This window comes from Aedes aegypti, chromosome 3 (genome assembly GCF_002204515.2).
Source record: "Aedes aegypti strain LVP_AGWG chromosome 3, AaegL5.0 Primary Assembly, whole genome shotgun sequence".
NCBI classification, from domain to species: Eukaryota; Metazoa; Arthropoda; class Insecta; order Diptera; family Culicidae; genus Aedes; species Aedes aegypti.
This window is the reverse complement of record NC_035109.1, coordinates 12,251,376-12,276,690: the sequence shown is the minus strand read 5'-3', so window position 1 is coordinate 12,276,690 and position 25,315 is coordinate 12,251,376. Positions and strand designations below refer to the sequence as shown.

At 38.2% G+C, this 25,315-nt stretch overlaps 1 protein-coding gene across 4 annotated transcripts in view; it reads left to right on the top strand.

Annotated features, from left to right (window-relative positions):
• Positions 1–25,315, top strand: part of LOC5564326 — a 293,574-nt gene that overhangs the window by 79,996 nt on the left and 188,263 nt on the right. The window lies entirely within an intron of this gene.

Here is a 25,315-nt window from a genome sequence, read left to right as displayed (position 1 = left end):
TCATAGAGATTTAGCTAGGATTTCCATCGAATCTGGGACGTAATTTTCTGAAATGCTGGGATGGTTTATAATACTAGGTGTGCAAATTTCTAATTGGATTATGGGCACGTTTCTTTTGAAATGCTGGACAGCATTCTTAATAATTTTAGAATATGATTTTGAAATAAATATTAAGCGAAGTTCTGGAGGAATCCTAGGTACAATTATTGTTAAATTCTGGTCAAAATTTCCATATACTCCTGACTAGGGTTTTTGCAAAACCTTGGGGTTCTAAAAGATTGGACACGCCTGGTCGTGAATCACATATATAGCAACTTTTTTATCTTACTCTATCTTTCTTCGGCGCAGATGGGGTCGAACAAAACGTCGTTGTTTATGGCTCTTCAAAATAACTTTTTTGACCGATATTTTTTCATGTTTATAAACCCATGGTTTGTATGTCAAAAGCTATTTTGTAGTCTGAAGATCGTTGGCATGATCCTGGAGAGCACTTCGGAAACAACAAGCAAGACGATACGTTTTCGGGTCGGCGGAGAAGTTTTATTTTCTTTTTCGTGCGTTTTATTGGACCGTGTCCTGCGAGGGCCCAAGCAATCGTGTTCGTTTTGCGCGCGACTTCGAAGTGATTTAGTATGTACATCAGCTTTTATTGTCGGAGTGAAATTGAATTTTGGCTGCTCAGTCAAGGATGGACTAGAAATTGGTGAGCCCATTTCATGCTTTTTATTTCTTTTTGTTTTCTATATTTTCTTCCAAATGAGTAAAGTATGTTAAGACATTTTTTCGTCCTGACAACGGTAAGAATGTTGCTTCTATGGAATTGTTCAACAAACTTTAAATGCTGCGTCCTTCCAAGAGTTGGCATTATTTTTTTACCAATGGTTTTTTTTTGTATTTTATGAAAATATTATATTTACTAGCATGTTTATCATGGTCTAACCACTTATCAAAGTGAATCCTGTGACCCAACGATTAACAAACATTCTTTCCAGTAACCTTTGTGGAGATGTAGAGTTAAACACGGTCTTCAAATAGCAAAGGTTAGGCACTAATATTCCTTTCCTCATTTGCAACAATGAAAGTTTCTCTCTTCTCTTGCTCTGTTTTGATTTTATCCGTGCAATGCTAATGCTTTTAGGAAGTTTTTCACTGTAGATTGAAAGACTATGTCCTTGGCTAGAGTTTCATAGAGAAAAACGTAACAGAAGAGCACAGTTATTGATTAAGAAGAAAGTAAACAAAGAGAGCCTCTCAAGTTAGATAGGTCCTTTTGAAAGGTTAGCAAGCATTATCCGTTCGTTCTTCACATGAACACCAAGGCGGGTCCAGCTCCTCCTACAGGGTACAATGAACCAGCCTTGATGAACACCACGGTCATAATAATCACAACCGACTAGGCATTGCATAATTCGTACTCATTTGATTTTGAAGCACGATCAAATCTAGCGAAGAAAACATCCCATCTGTATCGGTCTATGATCGGAAATGTTTCGCAAGTTGTAACAAATTTGATAAATACCACCAGCGAATGAGAGCCCCATTTCTCTCGCTTGTTTACCATTGGGGATAGGTGTTCCATTTCACTGGCATGATAAACGATCCCCGAACATCCGACAGTATTCCCAGGTTTGAGCAGAATATGATGAAAAAGCTCCCATGATGTGTTGCTGATCATGATTGTTACAGAGAGCAATAAGTGAGAGATACTCTCAATTTTCTCAGGATTTAATCCCTGCAATTAACACATCATCAGGGTTCTGAATATGTAACCCTGGTTTTGAACAGATTAAAGTTGCCTCGGATATGCTACAATATAGTAAGCCGCCGTGCATCAGCATTGTCCTGACCGCCTACCGAATATTTGATATTAAAAGCAGGATTTGTCAGTCTGTGTTTGACAATTTCCGACAGGAACTTTGACTGTTTCAACGAAAACGATTTTTCAACTGTCGATTTTTTTATTCGTGGCAGATTCTGGACCAGACTTTTGGCGCACAAAAGCCTTCCAAAATGCTTGACGATGGGTGGCAGATTCTTTGCAAGGTATCGAATTAATTAATTATTGATCAGATCATTTTAGATTCCAAAGATGTTGGCAAGATCTTTAGATTGTTAGCATATTTCGTTCAAGATACTTAGCAAATTATAAATATGATAAATGTTTGATTCATATTGTTTTCCTTGGTTATGTTTCGGATGATATTATTTATGAACTCTCCTGATAAGCTTAATGGTAGATTTCTGAAGGATCCTTTCAGAATTTTGCCAGAGATTTCCAACACTGCTCTGCTAACAAAATGCTTACAGGATCCCTGATAGATTTCAGATGGATTTTTTAGTAAATTTCCGCGTTAATTGGTGTGCTTTACTCATCTTCAGTCTGTTTCATTAGATGCTTGACTTGACATTTCATCAGCGATGTCTTGATTCCAGTACCTTGACAAATACTTGGCTTATTACTGCAGAAACCTCGGTAGTACCCTTCTTCTTCTTCTTCTTCTTCTTCTTCTTCTTCCTCTTCTTCTTCTTCTTCTTCTTCTTCTTGGCATAACGTCCTCACTGGGACAGAGCCTGCTTCTCAGTTTAGTGTTCCTATGAGCACTTCCACAGTTATTAACTGAGAGCGTTTATCGTGTGGCAGGTACGATGATACTCTATGCCCAGGGAAGTCAAGGAAATTTCCATTACGAAAAGATCCTGGACCGATCGGGAATCGAACCCAGACACCTTCAATATGGCTTAGCTTTGTAGCCGCGGGCTCAAACCACACGGCTAAGGAAGACCCAGTAACATTTTTGATTCAAAGTGAAATTATTGATGGATTACTGGCGCTATACTTACACAATATTAATGTTTAGAAAATTGTTAGAAGATCATTGTTGTCTTTAAGGTATTAAGAAACGTTAACCAATTCCTTGAGAAGTCTATGAGATTATCTAAGTTAAGTTAAGTCAGTTATCCAAGTTTCTGGCAGCTTGATGGATTCCTGGTGGGATTCTTTGTAGATTACATGGGATAATCCTTGAAACATTCTCAGCTTGATTCTTGGTGATTCCTTGCAGAAAAGTTGATGAACTATAGGGAAGATTTCTGCATATTCCTGGCTTCCTGCTTACGAATAGCTTGCACCAGATGATAACGCAGTTTTCTGATAATATGCTTGGAGAATGGTAGGAATTATTTATGTGGAGTACAGAGGAAATCCTTAGGTGATCCTAGTTTGGTCCTTAACTCATTCTTACGAATCTTTGGTGCAATTTTCAAAAGCTTCTTGTTTGATACACTCAGGGAGAATTCATTGAAATCTCATTTAGATGGCTGAAACTAAGCTCTGAGAAAATCAACAAATAATATCCTGGTTTTTTACAAGGGAGAAATCTGCAAAGAGACCCTGGAAAGGTAATTCAGGGATTGTGGGAATGTCACACCACCAGCCCATGCACTGTACATAAGCATTTCTCGCTGGATTGCTCAAATGGTGTACAGAGTGCACCGACTCATCTCCCCGGAAACACCTTATGGTATTTCTTCGGGGATGGGCCAGTGCATATAGCACAACACATGTAATAGAAGTAGCCTAGGCAAACTGCTTCTCCTAGTCGACTTAACACAGGGCTAATCCTCTATAGCCAACTCTTGGTCGGCGCGCCATAGGCGCTGCAATTCTAACATAATGTGAGTGACAGCCGTAGTTACTACATTCCAACACTCGGCATCCGCACACATTCTCTCTATTATATTGTCGGGGGATGTGTCCTCTCCGCATGTAGCTAGTATGCGATCTCTCACAACAATGAAACGGGGGCAATCGATAATATTCTGTAAAGACATCTAATAGACGACTTGCTCTTTGAAGGAAGCACCAAACTAGAACTGATATCTAAATGGATGATCCACTTTTCAATTTAAGATGGAGAATCTCGTGCTTGGCTTCATTGAGCAGTTGTACTTATTTACCTTGCATGCCGTTTCCGTTCTTGACATAGTGCATGGCTTGTTCCTACTTACAGAGTGAGTGACATTTTAGCGACTTGATCAATGTTGTCAAAGTGATCACTAAACAGTAACTATCGGTGGTCACTGCAGTTTTCCACAAAAAAAAAACTCTTATAAAAACTTCTTGTAAAAACTTGTGAAAATTGGCTATATATCTCGGAAACGATTTTTGCGGAAGTCTATGTATATATTTTGACAGTATACCAGGAAGGTTTCTAAGACAAACTTCCTCAATAATATAGATAATTGGGGTTTGAAACAGATTGGGAAAATTCAACCAGATATCTGTACAGAAGGTTTTTTAATGTGGACGGACCTGGTGTAGTGGATGGAACACATGCCTCTCACACCGAGGACCTGAGATCGAATCTCAGCCCTAGTCACTTATGACGTTTAAGTTATAATAACTTCTTCCTTCGAAAAGGAAGTAAAGCCTGAACTGATCTAGCCGTTCATTTTGGGACAGTTGTGTTCTTATGGGCAGTGTACAGAGTGATGTAGGCAAATTTTCTAAACGATTTTTGTTGGAACAATCCTTGTGAGAAATATATGGAATTTCTTGATTCTACATCAATTACCTTGATAAATTCACGCCAATTCACTTAGTTCATGGTCGCTTCTCACTATCCTCGGCTGCGGAGAAGTATTTGGTCCGTTGAATCTGTTGCATGCTCCTTTGTGGGTGAGCGACGGAATCTGGATCATGCTCATGCTCATGCTCATGCTTTACACTATCCTCGGCTGCGATCCACACTCTCCAGGTCACTGTTTTTACACGGTTGTTGTCCGACATTCTCACAACATGCCCTGTCCAGCGTTTCTTTCCGTTTATAGCCATATTCAGAATACTGGGTTCACCGTAGACTTGGACGAGCTCCTTGGCCACCACACATCGTTTTCGTGCACGCCGCCGAAAATTGTCCTAACCAAGCACCCAGCGTTCGAAAACCCCAAGAGCTTGCAGCTCCTCCTCGAGTATATTCCAGGTTTGCCATGCCCGTAAGGACTACATTTGGTGCGGGGTGAATCTCTCTCGACTGCAGTTTGTTCGGGAGCCCATAAGAGGACTTCCACAGATGATGCGCCTTCGTATGTCACGACTAACGTTGTTGTCAGTCGTCAGCAAAGAATCGAGGTAGACGAACTCATCCACCACATCGAAAGGATGCCCGTCTATCGTGAGGTATTCTTTAAAAATCTCCTGTAGAAATTAAGGAGTTGATTAGAAACACCCCACTAGTTCGGTTGAACATACTGCAAGGTGCAAAACATCGAACAATCGATCAAACGTTGTTAACTGTGCAGTGACACATTGATTTATATCGACCGCTTGAAATTACCCCTTCAGTTTGACTTAGGTTGCATTTGCCATTAGATTTAACCCGATTACTAAACCCCGAGCAGGTCCATGTGCGGAGAACAGGTTGTTTATCAGTAGCTTTCAGTTACACCGCAATTAGGTTGAACTAGGAACGATAACCTTTGATTGCTAATCACTCAAGTAGGTATTATTATTCAAGGTTGTTTTTAACTGGGCGCGGAACTAGAATTAGCTACCAAACGCCGCAATTGGGAGCAGTTCCAGTTGCGCTTTCATGCAGATTTGTCCAATTATCTAGACACTACTAATGCGCTCTCTAGTACGATAAGAGCATTAATTTGCAGTAATTAGTACCTCTTATCAAAGTCACCCAAAGTTCTGTCGTCTCTCGCAGGTGAGCAGATCAGTTGACACCTTATACCCAAAGTAGCGACATGGCGTGGCCGCCTGCACTTGAACTGCGGCGCGGCGCGGAAGCTGATAACAGTCCAACGTCGACAGACGTCTTGTCCTGTTAGTAGTGGTAAAACGCGCGATAGGGGGAGATGGTTCAAAATGGCAACTTAAGCTTAGTCGCCAGATAGTTCCTTCTCTTACTGGTATCAAAGATTTCTTCAAGAATCCGTGTTGTGATTCTTTTACAAACTTTCTAGGGAATTTCTCCAAGAAGTTCGTTAAAGGATCTTTTTCAAACAAATATTTCTAAGCGTTACCCCAGAAATTTATCCAGAGATTCTACAGGAATTCCTTCAAATATTCGTTTAAGAAATTTGCCAAGAAAATCCTGATTTCTTTAGGGTTTCCTAGAAGATTTTCGTTTAGGAAATCGACAATTCAACCAGTTATTTCTAAACAGATAACTCCAGTAATTCCTAAGGAATCTCCTTCAAACTTCTCGTTCAGAATTTATTTTAGAAAGATTTTCTTTAATTACTTGCTTCTAAGGTCCCTTCAAGAATACCTCTAGAAATTCTTTGAGAAATTTCACAAGGATCTCCTCATATAATATATCCATAGATTCTTCCTTTGAGGAAAAGGAAACTCAATGAACTTTTTTTTTTAAGAGAGTTCAGATAAAATCCGGCTGGTATTTCTAAATCTTAAAACAATGTTTGATGAAACTTCTGTAGACATTTTCGATGAACTCCTGGATCTCTTAAAGAACTGTTGGACCCTTGAGGATGTCTTTGACAATTTATGGAACAAATGCTGAAGAAATGTCTCTAAGAATTCCATGGAAATTTCTGAATTTTCAAAAGAAATGATATAGGAGATATAAGGAATTTTGCGAGGGAACTATGAAAGAGTAACTGAAAGTGATCCAAACGAAATCACTATTCCTTAAGCTTTTAACCGAGAAATCTGAAAAGAAATTTGGAATAACCAGTTTAGCAGTCGAGTAAGAAACTCTGAAAGTTTCACTAGCAGCTTCAAAATGTTGCACCAGGATTCATTGAAAGCAGGGAAAAAGCGACTCTAGATACTATTTTGGTTAAAAAGAGTATTTAGAGACCTGTTATAAATAGATAAACTCCTTTGGAAATTACTGGAAGTAGTACCGTTGAATTTTTGGCTGAAATATAATGCAAATCCAAAGAAGATCTTCGGGAACATCTTAGGGGGGAACCGCATGGCGGAATATCATTGAAGAGAGTCTTTATTACTCACTTGAAGAATGTTACTGAAGATTTTTTCTATTGATGTTACAAGATCTTTGGAGAAACAATAACAGAAATCTAAGAAGTAATTGACAAATTACTTGAAAGTTCTTTGGAAAATCACTGAACACATAATAAGTGTTTGGCTTATACTGTTATTAGTGTATATATTATCGATCTTTGATTTTTTTTTCTTGAAATTTGAAGCAGTTGATAAGAAGCTGAGTGTAATAATTTTTTACTTTGTTTTTCAGTTCTAAGTGGTTTCCTAATGAAGTTGTGGATAGATTCATTGAGAATTTGTTTTTGGTAAATTTGTGGAGCTACTGGTAGTGGGTAGTGCTTCGTAAAGCCCAAGCAGGACAGTTCAGTTTTGCGTCGTCCGATAAATTTGGCTCACGGTTTCGCGCATGTTTTCGTCGCCGGAGATTTTTTTTTTTTTTCCTGTTTTCAAGCGTCTTGCTGGGTAGTGCTTCGTGAAGCCCAAGCAGGACAGTTCGGTTTTGCGTCGTCCGATAAATTTGGCTCACGGTTTCGCGCATGTTTTCGTCGCCGGAGATTTTTTTTTTTCCTGTTTTCAAGCGTCTTGCTGGGTAGTGCTTCGTGAAGCCCAAGCAGGACAGTTCGGTTTTGCGTCGTCCGATAGATTTGGCTCACGGTTTCGCGCATGTTTTCGTCGCCGGAGATTTTTTTTCCTGTTTTCAAGCGTCTTGCTGGGTAGTGCTTCGTAAAGCCCAAGCAGGACAGTTCAGTTTTGCGTCGTCCGATAAATTTGGCTCACGGTTTCGCGCATGTTTTCGTCGCCGGAGATTTTTTTTTTTTTTTCCTGTTTTCAAGCGTCTTGCTGGGTAGTGCTTCGTGAAGCCCAAGCAGGACAGTTCAGTTTTGCGTCGTCCGATAAATTTGGCTCACGGTTTCGCGCATGTTTTCGTCGCCGGAGATTTTTTTTTTCCTGTTTTCAAGCGTCTTGCTGGGTAGTGCTTCGTGAAGCCCAAGCAGGACAGTTCAGTTTTGCGTCGTCCGCTAAATTTGGCTCACGGTTTCGCGCATGTTTTCGTCGCCGGAGATTTTTTTTTTTTTTTCCTGTTTTCAAGCGTCTTGCTGGGTAGTGCTTCGTGAAGCCCAAGCAGGACAGTTCGGTTTTGCGTCGTCCGATAAATTTGGCTCACGGTTTCGCGCATGTTTTCGTCGCCGGAGATTTTTTTTTTTTTTCCTGTTTTCAAGCGTCTTGCTGGGTAGTGCTTCGTGAAGCCCAAGCAGGACAGTTCAGTTTTGCGTCGTCCGCTAAATTTGGCTCACGGTTTCGCGCATGTTTTCGTCGCCGGAGATTTTTTTTTCCTGTTTTCAAGCGTCTTGCTGGGTAGTGCTTCGTAAAGCCCAAGCAGGACAGTTCAGTTTTGCGTCGTCCGATAAATTTGGCTCACGGTTTCGCGCATGTTTTCGTCGCCGGAGATTTTTTTTTTTTCCTGTTTTCAAGCGTCTTGCTGGGTAGTGCTTCGTGAAGCCCAAGCAGGACAGTTCAGTTTTGCGTCGTCCGATAAATTTGGCTCACGGTTTCGCGCATGTTTTCGTCGCCGGAGATTTTTTATTATTTATTTATTTATTTATTTATTTTTTTTTTTCCTGTTTTCAAGCGTCTTGCTGGGTAGTGCTTCGTGAAGCCCAAGCAGGACAGTTCGGTTTTGCGTCGTCCGATTGATTTGGCTCACGGTTTCGCGCGTGTTTTCGGCTCCTAAGATTTTTTTTTCTGTTTTGGAGCGTCTTGCTGGGTAGGTATTTGGAAGGCACAAGCAAGACGGTTTCTTTTCGGGACGCCAAGAAGTTTTGCTGTCAGTATCAGTTTTGTGTTCAGTCGAGGATGGATTACCAACTGGTGAGTTCGTTTCATTCTTGTGATAATACATATTTTCTTGAAAGCGTAACTTTTAAGTAATTTTAAAACAAACTTTGTATGGTTCGTCACTATAAGTGTCGGCATTATGCTTTTTTCTTATACAATTTCAATATACATATATTTGTCTCTTTTATACGTTATTAAAAATTATCTTTTGAATTGTTCGACATTGTGAATGTTGACGTATTTTTTAAAACTTGTACCATATCGAGACAAAATGCAACGTAATACTCATATGTAATTTTCAAACAAACTATGTATAGTTCGTCACTACAAGTGTCGGCATTATTCCTGTTTCATATAATTTAAAATATATACATGTAATTTTCAGTTTTCGTCATTAATAAAAACATCTTTTGAATTGAGTAGTGTTTGATCCTTCGACCTTGACACTTGCTCCTGCTGGGGCGGGTGATGAGGGCAGGATCAAAAATGTCGCGCGTCGGTAGTGAAGCGGTGAAAAAGTGATCGGTTCGTTAGTAGTGTTTGATCCTTCCACCTTGACGCTGGCTCCTGCGGGAGCGGGTGATGAGGGCAGGATCAAATATGTCGCGCGTCGGTAGTGAAGCGGTGAAAAAGTGATCGGTTCGTAAGTAGTGTTTGATCCTTCGACCTTGACGCTTGCTCCTGCGGGGGCGGGCGATGGGGGCAGGATCAAACTTGTCGCGCGTCGTTCGCTCAGAGAAATGAAAAAGCGCCGCGGATCGCTAGTAGTGTTTGATCTTTTGATCGCGTCGCTTGCTCTTGCGTGGGCGAGTGACGAACACTTGTTCGGCGTTTAATGCGATTATCGAATTATTTCGCGAATCCGGTTAGGCGTGATTATATCATGGCTCGCATCACCAAACATTGGTGACTCCCAGATCTTTACCTTATCCCACTAACCCAATATCCTCTCCATGACAACCGTGGAGATGCAGAGGTGATCTCGGTCTCTAGTAACAACGGTAGTCACACTAACATTCCTTCCCTTCCCCGATGACCGTAAGGACGTGGCCGGCGCCGTTATTGACTTTTAAATTTGAGCTCTCGATTTGTGCACATTGAAGAATGGTAAGCTAATCCCAAGCCCCATTCATTAATTCCCTGTGCAACTTCGATTGTTCTGGTCAATCACGGAGTAGCAACTACGAATTGTACAGTCATCTATGCTTATGCTTATGCCTATGCTTAATTTGTGGAGCTACTGGTAGTGATTCTAGAAGAAGCTTTGCTCGGATTACTAATTTGACTAGATCGCAACCTTTGACAAATTCCTTTTGATCAAGGATTCTTGATGAGATTTTGTATAGATTTTTGCAGATTCACAGCGATTTCTCCCAGTCGCTCTCAGGAAATTTTCTGTGAGATTCCTTCGGCCTATAGGTAATCTTGAACATATATTTATTAAGTTCTTGACAACATTCTTGAAAAAATCTTTGATGCTTTGTTTTTTTTTTAGCAAGCATGCGATCAAATGTTTTTGACGAGATATCGTTTTTGATCATTATGGATCGTTGGATCCAACGTTCTTTTTTCCAACTCTTTTTACCAGATTAAAAATATCTCCTGAAATCAGCCATGAGCTATTTCTAACGCATAATTTTGAAAACATTATTTAAATAAGATTGGCTTGTTATACAAAATTTGCCATAAACTATGGTCTTAATTTAAATACACAGACTAGTATGTTTTCATCATTCCAAAATCTATGTATTTCTTATACATTTTATTAGGTACACGTAGTTTAGATTGTTCGACTGAAAATAGTTACCAGAAGGTTGTTTTAACATTGTAAAATATTTTCTACTACGAATTCGATCAACATAAGTGATTTTTTCAATTAAGGTAAAGGTGAATCGAAGCCAAACCTCAAATTTTCAAGAGCACGGATTAGGAGAACCAAATATCCGTTTAAGCTGAAAACTTAATCGATTGGTCACTCGCTGGTGGCAGGGTGGCCACCGAACCGGGAAAAACGGGAAAAGCGGGAAAAAGACGGGAATTTGATTCTACCGGGAAAAAGACGGGAAAAACCGGGAATTTGAGATGACTACCGGGAAAATCGTATTAAACGAACATATTGGAGCTATCAATCTACAAACCAGAAGTTGTAGAATATCGTTATATATGAATAATACATTGGAATGCTTAATTTTTTTTAACGATTTAATTTCTACTTTTTACACTATGCGTCTTAACAATGTTCCACTTTTCTCACAATATCACTAACCATGTTTCGAAATATTTTTCAAATCTTTCCACTACTGTAAAGGTTCTTGATTCAAGAATAACATTTTTAATCCTTTTATCTAACTTTTTTGACTCGATGTTCTGAATCGAGGTTCAATATTTTTTTTCTTACAATCAATTAGTTTTAAAAGTATCTAATATTTCATTCTTCAAAAAATCAAAACAAAAATAAGGTGGAGATACATGCTTCTACATGTGTGCCATTGTTTAATTTTCACCTTAAACTTCACACTTAGAATAAATCACAAACTTCTGTGCAATTCTACCGAATATTGATGTTTTATTTCACCGATCCATCCGTGAAGCTGGAAAAAATTCAGCTGTCAAAAGCATTGAATAGTTCGATGATATTTTACGAATTGCCGGTGATTACTTTTTATGAATAGCGAGAAAAAAAAAATAGAAATGTGATGATTGAAATGAAAACACTCAATAACGGAAGCTATTTGGAATTTTATTTTTTTTTTTCACTGATCGTTCATTGAAAGGAATTCTATAAATCATTTGTTAAAAAAAAAATCTGGCGTTTCATTTTGTTTTTCAAGTCCAGTATATTTAATTTATATTAATATACAAAAATATAAACTTTAGCGAAGTTCGCCATTAGAAAGTAAAAAAACGCCGGCCACGCCTAATGATTGCACAGAATTTCAGTGTAAATTTCGGTATATGGTAAAAAGATTGATTTTTATCGAGCTATGTGTTAATTTTTCACAGACTTTTGTAAAAATTTAGCTTCCACCGAATTTTTTGTGAATTTTTGACAGTTATGTTGAAACCACTGTTGTTCCACGGAAAAATCTGTTGAATCATATGGCACGGATTTTTGTTTCATTCTAAGTGTGTTGTTTGCTTTGGAGAACTCTTTATTTTCATGAAGAAAAAATAAAATGATGAGAAATTGAGTTGAAATATCTTCAATCAGCTAAATCAAAAACCGGGAAAATTTTGGCGACTGTACAGGGAAAACCGGGAAAAAAGCGGGAATTTCAAAATGGAAATTTGGTGGCCACCCTGTGGTGGTGACCAATCGATTAAGTTTTCAGCTCAAGCGGGTGTTCGGTTCTCCAGATCCGTGCACTTGAAAATTTTAGGTTTGGCTTCGATTCATCTTCACCTTAAGTGCAACGGTAACTCTATAAATCAAAGACCTTGTCGAAGAGTTACTTCATTAATTTTTCAGTCCTGACTATACAAAAAAATTAGCTGGAAAGATCTAGCGGCTAGATTTTTCCAGCTAACTTATTCTAGCGTGTTTGTCTTCGATATTTTTCTATTAATCGTTTATATCTTTTTGTCCAAAAACTCTTTCAAAATTCAAATCGTTTCAACTAACAGTATTTTAAAAATTTCATCATCGTTAATGCTCATCGTTTACTTAGATGGAGTCCTCCAAATTTGATCATTTTGATTAAAAAAACTAAAAAACTGGCAAAAGTTTTGCTTAGTACCCCTTTTTAAATGTTAGTGATTTTAAACCTTTCCTAAATGCTAGTGATTACACGAGAATCCAAAAACAAGATTACGACTCATGATGTCATGATTTCAGAGTGTTTTCAGCTTATGAAAATACACCATGATTTGGACTCATGATATCATGAGTCAGGTTGCCGTAACGTAACACACGCGTTATGCTTTTGGATTGCTCGGAATCATGAATCACATTCCTAAAATCATGAGTCGCGCATCCGTTTATGATCGACAACATAGAAATAATTAAAAAGCTAGATCGAGATACGAACCAAGAACCATCGAATTAAGAGTCCCGTATCATACCACACTACCACTTTACTTTGTTGGAATCAAGGTGATCGAAACGAATGAAATGACGCAATGCACCCCGTTTAGTGTTGTCACTATGTTACGCTTATGAGGAATCATGATTATGGCTTCAGGAACCATGATTTGTGGTCCTGATATTATGATCTAACCAATTTATGAATTTCATGACTTATAAATCATGATTTGGGAATCAGATTTTTTCCCGTGTAGAATCAAATAATCCCTTACTTGTTTATCCAATATTTATGGAGCTGCAATGACAAATTGATTTCTTATATTTCATATTATTTGACAATGAATATGCATAAACATAAAAAATAAGATATTCATAATCTTCTTAAAGATTTTCAGTGGTTCAACAAATCTTATGTATTCGAAGATACTGCTTCGAAATCCGGATATCCGGGAAAATCCGGGAATTGAAAAACTGAATATGAAAGGACACCCTGATAAGATTTCTGAATGGTTCACTGGAAGCTTTAATATTTATCTCCAGGATTTATTGAGAGCAAGGAAAAAGATACATTAGAGATCTATTAAAAATAGAGACCAAGTCTATAAAAACCCGTGATATAACCCACTCGTGACATACAAACACCATTCCATTTTTATTTATGTAGATAGATTTCATTAAATTGAAAACTGATCCATTTCATCCCATGAGTGCATTTTAAACCACTATACCCTAGGTCAACACAAGACTTTCAGTTAGCAAGTGTGCATCGGCTCAACTCTCGTCCATGTGAAGCAAATTCGCGGATCTTCGAATCAGTTTTGTTTTGAACTTGGTCGCGCGTGTAAGCAAAGTTCGTTTCTCCGACGTGTGTTGTTTCCACAAAATCCTGAGACGTTTGCTGACTTCGGGATTCAAACTGTTTTGTACGCGTGTGCTGGAAGTTCTTGTGATTTGGGTGGAATAAATTGACAGAGAAGTGTCGATAAACACCGGATCGGGATTACAAAATCTAAAGGAAGACTTGTAAACATCGCATTGCATCACGGAGCGGATTTACGATATGACCTTGGTGTCGGAAGAGCATGACGTGAAGATTGATTTTTGCGGCGCACCTTCTCAGTGGTAGTCTATCATAGCGCAAAATCGACAATAACAAATCGGCAGGAGAATGTGTGATGGGAGTGAATAAGTTGTATGATAAATAAACGGAGGGTCAGATGATGGCGCTACGGTTTGACGTAAAAGCTACCGCTGCCTGCCACCGTAACCGGATTCCTCCGAACCACATTTGAATAACTGGTTCCAGCTGGCGAAAATCTTAATTAAGCGTAGATAAAGTGTACGGGGAATGAAAGACGGTCACACACACGTCCACCCCAGTTCGTTCCGCCCCCGCGCAGTTCCCGCTGATTCGAAGAAGTGCCGCGCGTGTTTGGGGCAGAGACAGGCCGCCAACAAGAGAGAGATAGAAAAAGATACAGACAGAGTGAAGACAGTGTTGTAGTGTTGAGTGGTGATCATTCGCGCAAACAGTATCCGATGTCAACAATAGTGTCGAAGGTCATTTTAGTTGTATTTTGCATGGACAATTAATAGATCAACAACGATGAAGGCAATACGCCCCTTGCCAATGGCGTGTCCACAAATGAATGAACAGGTGAAGATTGCTCGCGTGCTTCTGATAATGATTGATTCTTGAATGTTTTTTTATTGTCCTTACAGCATTTGAACTATGATAGTTGTTATTCATAATGGTGTATCATTGTATGTTAAAAGCTCAAATTAGAGGTATATTCCACGTGTAATTAAGTGTTCTATAGATTATAACGACATCTAGTTAGTTTAGAGAGTAGGGTATCAAAAATTGGGAAATTCATGGGCTTTTGAATTACCAAAGACGCCATCTTTCTATTAGTCAAACTCCTGAAGTATTTGCAACACAAAATATTAGTGACAAGCCACCTGGTGACAAAACTTTCAATCAACTTTAAATCTAATAAACATCTCATGCTCGCTAGCGCCTGTTGGTAAAATATTGAAACATCTGGCTTGAAACCCTTGATAGCCCTTCTTGACTTACTGAACAACGTTGCCGAAGACGCCATTTTTTTAGTAGTACGGGTCCTGATATACCTGCAAAACAAAAGTTCCATGCTTACTAGCGCCGCCTGGTGGCAAAATTTTGAAACTAATGGCTTGAATAATTATAGAGCTTAGTGACATTTGATCACATGAACACTCGCATACGCTCGTCATACACAGTTTGTTATTTTTTCCTCAACAAAATTTACACACGCTCAAAATGCATGTAGAAATAATACCATATTTGAAAAATTCATACCCAGATTTTGGATGTTTTTCGAGACAAAGTGTACAGTATTTTTCTCTGGGTTTTACAAACACATCTACACTATGGCACCCATACCATTGAGCGTGATAACCTGAACTGTGACATACTGAACAACTTTACCGAATACGTCATCTTGGTAGTTCTGATGCTGAAATACCTGCAAAACTAAAGTTTCGTGCTCACTATTCCAACATCTGGCTCTAACAATGACAGCCCTTTACTTACTGACCGACTTTGCGGCAGAAGCTATCTCGCCAAATAGTAGATATAGATCCTAATGACTGCAAAACAAATGTTCCATGTTCACTAGTGCCGCCTGGTATATCCACAAAACGAAAGCTTTATGCTCGCTAGCCCCACCTGATGGCAAAATCCCGAATCGTGGCTTAAATAATGATAGCCCTTGAGCAACTGAACAACTTTGCCGAAGACGCCATATTTATAAGAGGTCAAGATTCTGGAATATCTGCAATACAAAAGATTAATGCTCACTAGCGTCTCCTGGTGGCAAAACATTAAATCTCTTAGCAAGTAGTTAGGCCGCAAACAATACACGCATGGTATGGAAATGCTTATATTTTTGTCAAAAAACATATTTCCATTACAAAATGAAATAAATTGTGCTTTTATGAATGTGCTGATGAATTCATATCAACAATAATACCTTTGTATGGAATATGTACAAGTAATTCTGTGGATGGAGGTATACATGCAACATGATGATTTATTTTTGGTCGGCGTACACACTGTGCTCAGTCTTGTTGGCTGGCTCGAGAGGGTGGCAACATTAGATTTACGTACTCAAACAACTTTCACCTTAATTTTTAGTCACATGCGTTGTTCCAAAGGCATTACGACTGGCACGTACGTTTTCCATAAATATGTGTTTTTAATCAAACATCACTTAAAAATTTCCCCGATTGAAACAGCATGTAACCTTAATCTTCTAGGCTAACTAGGGAATAGCAAGAGAATAATTATGGAGATTTTTAGTAAACAAAATATGCCTTATTTAGTTAAAATATATGCTTTTGGATAACGCGCGTGCCAGCTATAACGCTTTTAAAACGATGCATGCGGCTAGAAATTCATAAAAAGAATGAAATAATGCATTAATTATGCATAGTCAAGACAAATAATATAGATGTAAAGAACTGAATGAAGACTAAACATTAAAATGCATTATTCAATGCTTTTCAATTTATATGTTACAGACAGGAAATAGTAATCACCCTGTAAATAAAGATAGCCCTTAAGCTAGTGAACAACTCCGTCGAAAACGCAATTTTTCTAATGTCGAATTCGTTTTTGAACCTAGGTTGGAACTGGCTCAACCCGTTCTGAATCACAGTTTCCACCCCAACCCGATTCAGGTTCGACCGAACTACAATTTATTTGGCATTGGATTGTTTATGTGTTGATCACCGACCCAGTTCCTCAACCCTCAAAGCCCCGGGACAGACCTTTTATTTTCAATCAACCGGTGCTCAGAAACAAATAAGTTTAACTAAATGCGGTTTTCACTATGATCGATGGGATGAGTTAGACTTCCTGCGAGTGGGGTTTTCAAACCGGAAGTTCAGGTCTAAACATGTTTTTCAACCGGAAATAAGTGTTCCCTAGTCACATATTTTACAACTTTAACAACGAAACCAATGTTTAACGATAAGTTTTAGCCATTTGTAGACCAATGTAATGGACCAAGGCTAGAATACACCGTTTGGATTATTTTCTTGCATGGGACGTAAGCTTGAACCTGGTTTCGGAAGTACCTTCCGGGTGGGAGCCGCGGCCAAGAAACCCATATAAATTTGACCCGAAGCAACATATGCAGCTACATGAACGTCATGAAATCGACTCAAAAGGCCAATGCAAGACATCAACTCTCAATATTGTCAATTTTGCCAAGGCTGGGTTATATGGTCACTTCCGGTGAACCAGGAGACAAACATGGAAGAAGCTCAAAACTAGGCATACAACTGCTCAAACTTCATGAAATAGCTTCAGTGTTGCTGTGAAAACATGCTTCTTTTCTATATGAACACTTTGACCACATTGTCAAACGTTGTCCGGTGTCCGAGGTCACTACCGGTGAATCTGGAGACAAACATAAAGAACAGGTAAAACTAGACATGCGACCGCTCAGATTTCATGAAATAACCCCAGCTTAGCTGCAAGAATATGCTTCTTGCTTGTATGGATGTTTGAGCAGTTGCACGTCTGGTCTTACATATTGTATATGTTTATTTCCTGGTTCGCATGATGTGACCTCGAAATCCACTCATATTTATGTTATCTGTTAAAAGTATCGATTGATGCAAGAAGTATGTTCTTACAACAACGTTGAGGTTGTTTTATGAAGTTTCAGTAGTCGCATTTCTAGTTTTACCTGTTATTCATGTTTGATCCCTGAATCACCGGAAGTGGCCTCAGAACCCGGCCATTATCTGTTCATCAGGCCGAAGTGTCAATACAAACAAAAGCAAATAAAGTTTGAGCAGTCACATGCTTAGTTTTGAGTTCATCAATGTTTGTCTCGTGGTTCACCGGAAGTGACCCTACAGCCCAGCCTTGGCCATATGGTAAAATTGACAATATTGAGAGTTGATGTCGTGCACTAGCTTTCTGAGATGATTTCATGATGTTCAAGTAGCCGCATCGTCACTTTGGGTCAAATATACATGTGTTCGTTGACCGCGGCTCCTACCCGAGAATACTTCCGGAACCAGGTTCCGGCTTTCGTCCCATACAAGAAAATAAACCAAATGATATTTTCTAGCCTTGGTCCGATGCATAATGTCTAAAAAGGGCTAAAACCTAACGTTTAACATTGGTTTCAATGTTAATGTTGTAAAATATGTGACTAGGGAACACTTATTTCCAGTAGAAACACATTTCCAGACCTGAACCTCCGGTTTGAAAATCCCACTCGCAGGAAGTCTAACTCATCCCATCGATCATAGTGAAACCCGCATTTCGTTAAACCTATTTGTTTCTGAGCACCAGTGAAATGAAAATAAAAGGTCTATCCCGGGGCTTTGAGGGTTAAAAACGAAAACGACATAAGTGGGCAGGAATATGAGATATCCGCAAGACAAAAGTTTCATGCACGTTAGCGCAGTCTGGTGGCGGAATTCCGTATCTAAATGAAAATTTCATGTCAGCCCTTAAGTTAATGAACTTCTTTGCCGAAGACGCCAACCTTACAAATAATCACAAACAATACGTCTACGTCAGAAAGGATACATTCTCATCCATTAAGGCTCATATAGTGCAAGTTCGAAAAAGCTCGAAAAGTTAGAAAAATTTTCAAAGAAAATTGCAGTTTTGTCAGGATAATACACATTTTCATCTGATAAATATACAGTATTGATGTTTAGAAGCTGTGAGGAGCATTTAGATTGTTCATTCCTATAAGTTTGTGAAAAAGTTTTATTTGTTAGAATTTCAATAAATGTAATATGAAACATATAGAGGTAAATCACATAATGCTTTGCATCATTTGGAGATGAGCCATATTTGTAAAAATAATCGCAAGAAATTGGGTCAAGCTGATTTTTTTTTCAAGAAAGATTCAACAAGAAACACCTTTTTTTTTCTTTTCTTCATTCTTATGTTTGTTCTTCTTTATGACATTACATCCCAACTGAGAAATAGCTTTCTTTTCAGCTTCAGTGTATATATACAATAAATAAGAGAAGAATAAACACTTCCGCAGACGTCTACTAAAAGCTTATTGATTGACTCTTTATTATGAGGAAATTCAGCCCGAGGCTGGTTCATCCTCGAGTAAAAAGTTAATATTTCGACAAAGTATTTTTTTTTGCATTTTTGACCACACCCGATTGGCGATCAAATATGGGGTTATGTAGCGAAAGTTTTGCAAACTGTGATGCATATTCGTCATTCTAGAACAACGCCATCCCGCCTTTTAGCTTTGCGTTAGATCACGAATAGGTTGGCACCAAACTAAACTAATGTTCTAGTTTTTTGTTTAGTAAAAGAATATTGAATAAGTTCATCAAAATCACAAAATTGTAAAAACTCCAAAACAAGCATCAATTAATTAGAACTTTTTGGGTAGAAACTCTTGTTAAGTTCTATAAATATGCTTAGTGCAGGTATACGATTCTTAATTGAGCTTTTAATCTCCAAGTGGAGAAGGGGTACGTGGTTGTTCAAAAATCAAGATCCTAACATTTTTTTTTTTCATGGGAACGTGCGTGACGTGGGAACGTCCAGTATCAACAGTTTATCAAATGGTCATCCATATCAGCCTTTTTTCCTCTTCCTCGATGCAAACTTATTGTATGAAGATTCCAAAATTTGTAATGGATTGTTGAATTTTGCTGATCCACTTCCCCTACCCTTAGAACAGCACCTAATCAATGGATGTTTGCTTCAATCTGTGAAATGCTATCGAGTGTGATAGATAATGTACAAAATATGACGCGGTCGACAATATTATCATAAATAAAATAAATTATATTATGCCCCTTACCGTTGCCCAAACATTTTTAAATTCATTCCCAGGTGCATCGCTTATAGCAATCGAACATATACAGTATTGGACAAAACATTTGCAACTTTTTCGATTTTTCATACAAAATGACCAAGTTTGGTAAGCTAGATCTCAGTTATTTATTGACTGATTTGAATGAAATTTTTACAGAGCATCAGATTTAACTTGAATTTTAACATATATTTTCGAATATTTTTTCCAATCACGAGTTTATAAGTTATAACGGTTTAACTGAAGTGTAATTTTTGACAAAAAATTCCAAACTATTTATCTCAAAATCGGATAGCCCTATTTCTTCAAAATGTTTAGTTATGTAATTTATAAAAAATCGTCAAAAAACTCACTTTAGTCAAACCGTTACTGCTGTTGACCTTGTGATTGGAAAAATCATTCAAAAATATATGTTTAAATTCAAGTTATGTCTGATGCTCTGCCAAAATTTCATTCAAATCGGTCCAAAAAATAACTGAGATATAGCTTCCCAAAGTTGGTAATTTTGTATGGAAAATCGAAAAAGTTGCAAATGTTTTATCCAATACTGTATGTCTATCACTTTCACATCGAAAATTATATGCCATGTTATATGAGAAAAAAGAGAGGTCTCTGAATCTCTCTTAAGTACGTGTTCAACTAATCACAAATTCCGGTTGTTGCTAGGACGTGGCCAGAGCAACTCTCGACTGTTGAAAGATGCGTCAATCTTGTCTAACAGCCCATGCTAAGTTTGAAAACTCTAATTGATAAGCTGGCTGGAAGAAATCAAACCTTGTTGAATCGTGTATGACATGACACCAATCTTGTAATTGTAGGTGCTCTACTTTAGCCTAATGTCGAAAATTCAACCCTGAATTGCTTCAAAATAAGTTTTACGTTTATATCCTAAGCATTCTTCTGTAGACCTGCGGTAATATTTTTATAGATCTTAATGTTTGCCATGTTTTCATTTATATCCTTCAGATTTCAAAGAGAAAGCTACTAGTCACTTATTAGCTACGAGCTTTGAACAGAACTTAAATTTCCTTTTTTGATTTGAATGTAAAATCATTGTATAGTTGAAATTTATCTTTCATTTCAACGAAGGAGGCAATCTAAAGATTTTTTAAGTTTCGGGATTTCCAGAGACAAACTTCACTTTTCGTTCTAAAACTCAAGATGAAAGAAATGGAAACTCTGCTCTGCTCTTAACTCTTAACTACATCAATCTTGCAACTATCAATAACAACAAACTAGTGAAGGCGAGAGCTGTCATTTGAAACACAAATAAAATAATCATGGAACGGGCTCACCAAGTTCCTCTGTTAGTAGTTTATACAACCGTTGCAACGGTATAAGGTTTGTTCAAAACGTCAGATCTGTTTGGGCACCGTAGTTAAATAATCTTTCCAAATTGAGTTTTCGGAAAGGGTTGAGATTATTTTATTTTCAGATTTCAATTAGTTTTCAATTAATTTTGAGACACGGAACTATTTCTAGAATATGTTTGAAAATTTGTAAGAAAAGAATTAATTTAGACGACATGGCAATGACTAAGTGCAACCTACTTTGCAATTCGTAAATAAATTGTGCACGATTAACCGTAACCACTAAAGTCACGGTAAAAAGTTAGCTATTATTATGTTATTCGTCTTTCAATTAGTGAAATTCAATGAAAAATATTTTGCTTTGCTCAGAAAACGTTAAGCTACCGTGTGGAAACAAAATTTAACAACTTTTGAGGAACTTCAAAAAAATCGAATTTTTCGTTTTGACGAAAAGTTTCCACCGACAGAGCGGGAATCGAACCCACACCCCGTGACACAATACGCCTAGACGACTGATGCCACTAACCACTAGGCCACGAAGCCCATCAGCTTCAGCACGTCACAATTTCTTTGCTACAGGTCGCCAAAGTTGTATTAAACACTGGGTTCATAGTTGTTAACATGAAATTTAAAGTATGATTTATCAAGTTTTTCTTTTTGTAATCTAACCCATCATGCATGCCGAATAGGGCTTTAACTTTCATTTAAGATTTATTTTTTTTTAATTGCACGGAAAACTTGCATGTAAGTTGGCTGAAATTGTCAAATTTAGCATTTTCAACAGCCAATATCCCAAAAACTAGACATGCTATGATATTTTTGAAAACGGAAATGGATTCAGCAACCCTTAATTAAGTATATAGCCGTATTTTTGGGCTTGAGATAAAAAAAATAATATAAACATGGAACGAGCTCACCAAGTTCCTCTGATTGTAGTTAATACAACGGTTTCAGGTTTGTTTAAACCGTCAGATCGATTTAAGTACCGTTGCTAAATAATATTTCCAAATTGATTTTGTATTAGAAGAGATGACTCCCTTAATTGCTAGAAAACGAAAAAAATATTAACTGATTTAGGGAAACAAATGCGACGAGAAATTCTGTTGATGGTTCAGAAAGAAGGATTCTTGTTCTTTGAGTTAATACCAGCAGACTAGCAGGGTAAAATGTTCGAAAAGTAATAAATCCTTCTTCAATAAACTTTTAAAATGTGATTGCCATAGTGCAATATCCCAAAAAAGAAAAACAAATACAACCCTGTTCCAAACACATCTCATTAGATAATCACGAGCGCAAAACTTTCCACTGGCCTCGTCGCCAAGTCGAATCGAACCGGCTTTTGCTCATTCGAGAGGAGAGCGGAGATAATAAAGTGTTTATATACGGCTGGAAGTGTACCGCCCTGTGCCCAGCAGTAGTCAACAAGTCAACAGCCATAAATGATAATGAATTTCAAACGAACCGGATAAAACTGCCACTGGAAAAAGAGTTGAAGCTGATGTGATCATTTGTAGCCGTTATGGATCACACGCTTCGATCGTCGATTTCGTATTCACGCTCACACTGATGAACTCCCACACCCTTTGCGAACTTCTACTCGATCGAATGAAAAATTATAATTCTTCCAACACGATTCATCACCTCTGCCGTTATCAGCGGCAAGTTGTTTACGTGAAGCCGCCAGTTCGGATGAACTCCGATAGCCTTCCTGGGACCTTTGCCTCTTGCCACCGAGTTTGGGAGGTTATCAGGCTACCCTCAACTCTTCAAAATCGTAGTCGACTGATTCTTAACTCCCACCCTGGACGGCTTAACGACTAACTGGGGTTGTCCCGTGTGGAAATGACAGTTAGCGGATCAGAGCCGTTTAACCGAAAAATGAATCAAAAGAGGTCGAATCGTACTCGTTCGGACATCGCCACAGGTGTAATACGACAACAGCATTTCTGTATAATGTGGTTAGTGACTTGCTCTGCGGCCGGACAGGAGGTTATCTCTCTCTACTTTATCTCAACCGGTAGAGGATGATGATGGCGGCGTGCAATAATTCACAACAGAGCTGTTTGTTTTTGGTTTTTGTTGTTGTTCTAGAGATTTTATTCATTCTTTTCAAGAGCATGACCTCACAAATCTGTTTCCTCTTTTTGTGAAATGGGTAGTTTGAAAACGAAAATGCGTTGTTTTGGCTTCTTGGCATTAATTTTGCTGATCATTTTATGAAAGTGATTGTTATAATCTCGTTTGTTTGGAAGCAAAAATACGATAAGAATTGAAGGAAAACAACACTTCAAATTTTATAGGTGTGTTTCGGTGACTGTGAAGGGGTTGTTGAGATTGAATTAGGTTGACCGTTATTGCCAATTCATTATGGCAGGATCACTTTTACTTCTACAAGAAAGTGCATCAAGAAATACATTTCAATTGCGTGCTTTCAAAAGCTAGCAACCTCAACTTTATGTTAATAAATCTTCGAGCTGTTCAGTGGAATAACTTTAAATGAATGAAACAAGTGAATTTAGTACTATACCATTTAATTCCACTAGAGTTTGTATCCTTTGACAGATACGCGTATTTCGACCTCAACTGTAAGGTCGTCTTCAGTCTCGACTAGACTACATCTACCTACCAGCATAGAATTTGTGCATGCACAGCACTATAGTATGATACGTGTCTACTGATTTCAAAAGTTTGTTTTGTTGTGCTTGAAGCTTGAGCTTGATTGGTCGACCGTGGTTGCTTCATCAAGTATTGCCAGGTCAGCTGTACTTATGCAAGGAACCAACCAGATGAGTGCTAGGGATTAACAAACACCCTCAGTGTATAAGTGCTGATAATCTTCTATTTTTAGGCAACAATGGCGCCTGCCACGTCAGAATGTAGACCAATTAGGATAAAGAGAAGGAATTGATGTTATATTTTAAACTAGTCCACAGTAGACCAGACATACCCCTGCATATACGCCAGTTTATGCGAAAAGGTATAGTGGTAAGGTATTTTTATGGCAAAGACGATTGCTTTTGGTTAGAAGACTGCCTTTTTATCAGGTGTAAGGAAAGGCGTTCCATAATGATGGAGGAATGGAAGCGTAGAAACGGTTTCTTGTGTGTGTCTAATTCTACCATATGCTATGGAAGATAGAAGCAAGTGAAACATACAACTACAAAATACGAGGAAAGGTACGGGCCTGAGATCGAACCCATGACCTTCTGCTTATGAAGCAGAAGCGGTAGCCATTAGACCATCAATCCTGTCAAATTTCAAAAGCTTTGTTTTAGTCGGCTTATAACTATTAACACTAGGTTTTCCAATCCAGCTCAAAATTTACACCTCCAAGTCTTTAAAAATATTATTTTTCGCAATAGAGAGTTTCATTCACTTCCATACGGACAGAAAAATGTTACATCTGTGTTAATTTATGCGGCATGAAAACGGTGTACGGGTGTACAGAAATTGTTGGCTGTTTTGCCAACTAAATATCACCTATCGTTAGCATCATTCGCACCCTCAAAATAACCCGCCAAATCCGATCCGTTCCAGTGCCCGCGTGGTGGTAATTGATTCACGTATCTCCCTGCAAAACTTCCCAAATACTCAACATCTCACGAAAAAAACACAATTTTGCAAACATCACGCTCGTGACGACGATTCTGATCGGCCATTTCTCGTATTTATTAGTTTTGTGATGGCCAATGCGAAGCTAATTAACAACAGCCTAACCAGCAGAATCAACAGTGAGCAAACCGCTTGAAATTTGCGCTAAATTCTATATGTATTCACATCAGTAGCGTTGGCGAAAAAAAAGGCCACATGTTTTTCCGATCAGATCGCATCCCCATGATAATGATGACAATGATGACGAGTGGCATTCGCGATAGTTATAATCAATTGTGCAAACGCGAACCAATCAATGTCAGCAGAACCAGTTAGAGTAAAAATATTCATGGTATTTGATGAGTTTCCTCTGAGAGTATGTGTGAGCGTGTAAACATTTCATGAGCTCATCTCAAAGCAGACCGTTGGATGCCGGTGCAATGTTGTGAGTTCTTGTGAACTCTGTTTGTGCTACTGCCTGGAGTCATGAACGGGTTTTATTGTGATAATCTGCATTCAAAACAGAAAGCCTCATATAAACTGAAAAAGTGATCAGGAATCGATTTATTTATAGTAGCATTTTTCGCTTATCATCTCACTAATTCGAGTTTTTAGCGGAACTTAACGAACATTATTAGCAAATATAGAATGGATAATGAAAACCTCGAATTATATCGTAAAGGATATCCGTAAGCAGCAATTATAATGAAAT